At 38.8% G+C, this 6783-nt stretch overlaps 1 long non-coding RNA gene across 1 annotated transcript; it reads right to left on the bottom strand.

The window, feature by feature from the left end:
- Positions 1 to 898: 898 nt before the first annotated feature.
- On the bottom strand, positions 899 to 1747 carry LOC148341731 (uncharacterized). The gene is made up of 2 exons (XR_015842355.1): positions 1680 to 1747; positions 899 to 1148 (listed from the first exon to the last, which is right to left on the bottom strand). It is a non-coding gene; the product is annotated as an uncharacterized LOC148341731 (long non-coding RNA).
- Positions 1748 to 6783: the final 5036 nt, after the last annotated feature.

Below are 6783 nucleotides of genomic sequence, written 5' to 3'. Positions count from 1 at the left end.
GATTTTGACTGAACTAGTTCCACTAGTGAGTTCCAAAATGTTCACTAGTAGCACTAGTGGATGCCAACCTGCTCACTAGTTAACTGGTGAAATTGTCTTTTTGGATTAACTAGTAAACTACTGATGTCCAAATTTTCACTCGTAGAACTAGTGAAACACAAATTGCTCACTCGTTGCACTAGTTACGCTAAATGCTAATGAGGAGGCGGGAAAGTACCATGAGTGTATGCCTCCTATTGGTTCTCTGATAGGAGCTCCACCCAGCAAAAAATTAACCCTGTAAAGACTGATCCCGAGTGTCCACAGTTTCTTTTACTGCCTGTTGCTTGGTATATATGCAGACTAAAACATTTTTTCTCAGGGAATGGCTCTCTGGGGGATGTATATTTATTATTTACATGGACATAAGGGGTAATAGTACTGCTAAAAATTCACTCCTATCCACTTTTAGTATACAAAATAAAAGGAATGCAGTATAATGCAGAAGTCCTGCAATTAATTCTGCCTTCACGAGGCTGTGATTTTTCAGTTGTTGAATCTGTTCAAAGATGATGCGTATGTGTTAAAGATGCTGTAATCTGTATTGTAAATGCGGATTTGGGAGAACAGCACAATAAAATAATATTACAATACTTGATGACATCACCCCCTGCTCGTCTCTAATGATTGTTTGTTGTGGAAAAACAACTGAAGTAAATAAAATACAAAAACACAATCTTCTTACCGTGTAATATCAAATAAATGAATGTGTGTGCATTTTGAGGTTTCTACAATCTTTATTGAAGCCACTGATTGTGTTTTGTTTTTTAAGACAGGAGATGTGACCGAGCAGGTTCGATGTTGGAGGAAATATTAGTTGTGGTTTCACCACTTAATTTCAGACAATGCATATCCAGAATACAGTTGAAAAACATTTTATTGTGAACATAATAAGTTACATGAAATATATAATTAATTTAACAATGAATAAACGGGATGTTTTTATCAAGATTTCGGGAAGAAGTTGTGTCTCTCCTCCTCCTGGTGTTATTTAGGGAAGCTGATCACCCTTTAGCTTCTATGAACAGCATCGTGCTGCAGAAGATGCGCCGTCAGAAGGGTCCGAATGGAGCTGCTCATCTGCCGTGGGGTCTCCAAGCAGTCAGGACCTATAGTTTGTCCAGTAACATATAGCGCAACCTTATTTATAATACACAGTTACAAAGGAATACGAATACTGCGTGTAATGAAGGCAAGAAAATAATTCAAATATACAAACGCAGCTAGCAAACGATAATGAACGATTATGTTCCAACGTTAATTGAACTCTTCTTCCTACTCTATTAGCTTGTGAGCAATGAACAAACTACACCGTGAAGCCAAAATGTGAGCGTCAAATGCGCGGAAAACTTCATCTTTTGCGGTTCAATCGCTATAAAACTAGCAGCGGCAGATTTCAGAAAGTCCTGCCGGCATGAAGCTGCTCTCGGCGGCAACTGTGAGCGTTGAACTGCCGCCATCCGCCATCAAAACCGGACACAGACATCTCCGAAATCGTTGAAGCAAGTTTTTAAGCAGGGCTTATCTTGATAAATTGACCACACATTTGACGTTTACACCACTACTTTGTCGCCTAAAATAATCGTAAAATCAAATGTTGTATCACAATAGAGTAATATTTACAAAAAACATTGCAATACCTCTGAAGGTTTTCTCTTCGGCTTATGTCGCTGGTTGGCATATTATGTATCGTGATTGGCTGTCCGAAGAACAAACGTCATGTCGGAGGAATCCTGGGTAATGGAGGATCGTGACAAGGCGTCCGTTGAATAAATATTGAAAAGGCTTGCCGAGGCACGCCATTTGAGTATTTATTCTATGGCCTTGAGCATGCATTTCACACTAGTGCCCCACAGCATTTATGGGCTTACATGTTCACTAGTAAGATACAAAAATGAGCTTACTAGTGAACTAGTGGGCATTTTTATCTTACATGTTCACTAGTAAGACACAAAAATGAGCTTACTAGTGAACTAGTGGGCATTTTTATCTTACATGTTCACTAGTAAGATACAAAAATGAGCTTACTAGTGAACTAGTGGGCATTTTTATCTTACATGTTAACTAGTAAGACACAAAAATGAGCTTACTAGTGAACTAGTGGGCATTTTTATCTTACATGTTCACTAGTAAGACACAAAAATGAGCTTACTAGTGAACTAGTGGGCATTTTTATCTTACATGTTAACTAGTAAGACACAAAAATGAGCTTACTAGTGAACTAGTGGGCATTTTTATCTTACATGTTCACTAGTAAGACACAAAAATGAGCTTACTAGTGAACTAGTGGGCATTTTTTAGCTCATGGGGATCAGTCGGAAAGAATACAATGGTTTCCTATTGGCTGCCCATTTGAAAATAATATAATCCACCAGTCACGGCTCATGATTTTGGAATTTCTCTGCCGAACTAATTTTTCAACATAAACATGGCCGATAGCGTACTGAGACGTATCAGGCGAAGGTGCAGGGCAATAGAGAGAGTTTATCGTCAAGGATCTGCCGGTGGAAGTGAAATACGCGCGATAAACATTTCCATTGCTAATTTAAGAAGATTTCGTCAGCACATTAGCACCGAGGCAACTCAAAATTTGATTCAAGCTCTGTCAGATCTCAGATCTGTCATCGCTACGGGACCCGCTCCTATTGAAGCACATGTTTGTTTCTCTGCGGCAACTCATTTGCATCCAGGTAAAGTGGCTATCATTCTTATTGTATTTTTTTGTGTCTGTTTCTTCTAACTACCCATGGGTTTCACAGACGCCCTGTTGTTCCTTAAGTGGTTAATATACAGTTTTCCTGTCTTTATATGAGCTCTATAGATTTAGACTGTTCAGTAACACAATGGCTATCCACTTTGAAATATATATATGTATTAAAACTCTTGTTAACAACTCATACCTATGTCATAAAAATGGTTAGAGAAAGTAGCTTCTTGTGGTTTGCAAGATAATTGTTGGTCAGATATATAAAACTGCTGCAAATATATATATATATATGTGTATAAGCATATAAAAGATCACACTCATTAATTTGCTTAGATTTCTTTATCCTTTTAATTCCATATTTTAGGTAGACGCGGGAGACCAGCCCTTGATATTACAAGGGATCAAATTGAACTACTCCTCACTCAAGGCTTTACAGTGAGAGCCATAGCAGGGATGTTGGGCTGTTCCTCTTCATATCTCCATAAAAAAATGAAGCCTTTTCAGATTTCAGCCAGAAATAGATTTACTCCCATTCATGATCTTGACCTCGAGGAGCATGTCAGAATATTGCACAACCAATTTCCAAGATCGGGCTCGGAAGTAAGCATTCTGCAACATAGTCGCTTTATGTATATGATATCTTTATATCCAGTGTGAAATTTCACTTTTTTAATTGTGTTGAAATATGAACCTCTTTCAGATGATGAGGGCATACCTTCGTGCTGCTGGCATTGTAGTACAAAGAAAAAGAGTTCGAGAAATCCTCAACCATGTTGACCCAGCTGCTGCAGCCCAGAGATGGAGCCAGACTGTGGCTAGAAGAACATATTATGTGCCATTTCCTAATAGTTTATGGCACATAGATGGTCACATGCGTCTCATTCGGTAATGAAGGATAATCTCTTGTATTTGTTTGTATTTGTTGGAGCATTAGAAAGCAGATAGTATTGTCCGGACGGTGCAGATTAAATTTTATTTCGTAATTTCTCTTTGTATAGGTACATTTCACAAACTCCCGACTTGCGCACTTAAATGCGCAGCAATATAATCTCAGCCAGTAGGCCCTAACATCAGCCAAAACAACTCCTCCCTCTCTAGCACACAATAGATATTTTTTCCTTAAGTCTGTAGTTACATTTATTGAGTTTTCAACATCTTACTATTGCTCAGGTTGTTGACTGGTTGTGACACAGTCACTCTTCGTTCAAGGTCTTCACTGTTGGCTTGCAACTGGTTGAGATGTATGCCATATCTTGCCAAGCCAGTTTCCAAATTTTATTGATTATAAGGGTCTTCTCCAAATACATTGTTGAGAGCTGTTGATTGCTGATGGATGTTTGAAAGCATGCCTTCCATCCAAATTTGTGTTGGCGTCCGATTGTTTGCAGTTCTCAACCTGTGGTTGTTCCAGCCATGTCTGAATATATCCAGTCTTTTCTGAATTTCTGGCTTGTGCACAATTTGTAGTGCCATTTTGTGAACGTTGTCATCCGGGTTCAATATTTGTTCATCTTCAAACGAATAGAAAAGCATGTAAAAGTAGTGCACAACCTGATGGAAAACGTCTCTCCAAAGTCGTTCGATACGTTGGTTGTGCACAGATTGGCCTGTTATGTGACTTGCATGTTCTTGAACCTGTTCTGTTCATTCATCATTGGGAGATAGCCTTGGTGGAGGTCTGGTGGAGTGTTTTTCTAGGGAATAATTTCATACAAATAAATGTGATAAAACTTTAATGCAAATATAATGCTATACTGATTTTCTTGTAAGGTAACCACTATTGTTTTTATTTTTGTTTTACAGGTGGGGGTTTGTGACACATGCTGGTATTGATGGAAATTCCAGGCTAGTAACATACATAAACTGCAGCACAGACAACACAGCTTTGACAGTGCTGAAATATTTTGTCCACGCTACTTGTCTATATGGGTTACCCTCCAGAGTAAGATCAGACCACGGTGGGGAAAACACTCTGGTTGCTCTTCTAATGAATCTTCTCCAAGGACAAGAACATGCAAGTCACATAACAGGCCAATCTGTGCACAACCAACGTATCGAACGACTTTGGAGAGACGTTTTCCATCAGGTTGTGCACTACTTTTACATGCTTTTCTATTCTTTTGAAGATGAACAAATATTGAACCCGGATGACAACGTTCACAAAATGGCACTACAAATTGTGTACAAGCCAGAAATTCAGAAAAGACTGGATATATTCAGACATGGCTGGAACAACCACAGGTTGAGAACTGCAAACAATCGGACGCCAACACAAATTTGGATGGAAGGCATGCTTTCAAACATCCATCAGCAATCAACAGCTCTCAACAATGTATTTGGAGAAGACCCTTATAATCAAGAAAATTTGGAAACTGGCTTGGCAAGACATGGCATACATCTCAACCAGTTGCAAGCCAACAGTGAAGACCTTGAACGAAGAGTGACTGTGTCACAACCAGTTAACAACCTGAGCCCTGAGCAACACCAAGAGGTTCAAAACTTAATACATGGAACAACAGACTTAAAGGAGAAATATCTGGTGTGTGCTAGAGCGATTGAAAACATTCAACGCTCAACAAATTAATCCACAATGGCTACACCTTCCCAAACCCCAATGAGTCTCCTATTGACTGGCAGAGCATGTCATGTAGGTCGTTCTCCTCAGTAATACCTCTTGGGAGGTACAGGCACATCATGCATGTTGATGCGTAAGGAAGACGACGTATGCCCTCAGCCTGTTCATAAAAATCAATGGCCAGTTTGTCGCGAAAGCCCAGGACAGGAACCTCATCAGCTCCAGTTATGAAGATGAGAAGGTCTTCAAAGGACATTTCTGTCATTTTGTCTGCCGTGAAAAAAAGAAGGAAATTGAAAGTAAAATCTGCAATTGTTTTTAAAGTGAAACATCAATTCTGGACTTTATATACTGTATTTCAGCTTGGCCTTGTGTAGCAAATTTAGGGTACGTGAACATAAATACACAAAAACACAAAAATAACAATACCATTACAATTTCTAACTGCCCCTTGTTCTGGTATTTACATTGTTCTCAAATGTAAAACATACAACAATAACACTTTCCGGTCAATCAAAGTAGTGTACATTTTAGTGTGCCACTTTGTTTGTGTATGGAGTTCAGTTTCATAAATTGTGCTAGAAATGCTTAATTAAAATACCTTCGATCATATTCAGAACCATTTCCCAGCTGTAGATGGTGTCCTCCTCCGCCTGCCGATGGTTGGTTCCTCTGCTGCTATAATTATAGGTGAGGATGTCTTTGAAGGCTGCCTTTGACATAGATTCGTGCATGTTTGTGAACAAGGGCAAGAAGGCAATCCAGTTTTGCTTGACAAGGTCCCACAACTTTCCGAATGCGTTCATTCCCTCTGTGAACTGGTGTATCATCTTGGCTGTTCTATAATGCAACAGAAAGAAAACATGCAGTATAAATGAGTATATATTGTCAACCATGAAACATGTTTACATTTTGTATAGTTAAAATTTTTTAACATGTCAAAATACAAGTTACAAAGGGCTGGGTTAGATTGATATCTACTCCATAGTTACAACACTTTGTAAATTCCCGTTTGATAGTGACACTGTTTCGTAGCAGTTAGAAGTAAAATTCTTATTTTACCTGAGAAAGATGTAATGCTTTACCACATATGCATAGATTTTTGTTACATCTTCTACTTTGGCACTAAATATTCCTGGGATGCCGCACTCAGCAATCCAGTCCCCCATCTCATGTTGGAGTGTTGTCAGGTCCTCAGTGGTCTGACACTCTTGAATCTTAGAGAGAAACATGAGTGGGAACAATGCAGCTTGGTCTCAGATTGACCTTTACAAAAAAGTAATATTTCATAGAAATGAACATATCATCTGGTACCAGTTTGATTCTTTACCAATTCCTGTGCAGTAATCCCTTGTTTTTTTTTTTTTTGCCATCAATCTTGACCAGAACCACCGCAATAAGTGAGAAACGACTAGGTATAGGTTACCTTTCTTTTATAATTATTTTTAATTTTGGGGAGTTT

The sequence above is a fragment of the Idiotropiscis lumnitzeri genome, chromosome 2 (genome assembly GCF_059441095.1).
Source record: "Idiotropiscis lumnitzeri isolate Australia: NSW breed Sydney's pygmy pipehorse chromosome 2, RoL_Ilum_1.0, whole genome shotgun sequence".
In the NCBI taxonomy this organism is placed as follows: domain Eukaryota; kingdom Metazoa; phylum Chordata; class Actinopteri; order Syngnathiformes; family Syngnathidae; genus Idiotropiscis; species Idiotropiscis lumnitzeri.
This window is presented reverse-complemented; position numbering and strand designations above follow the sequence as displayed.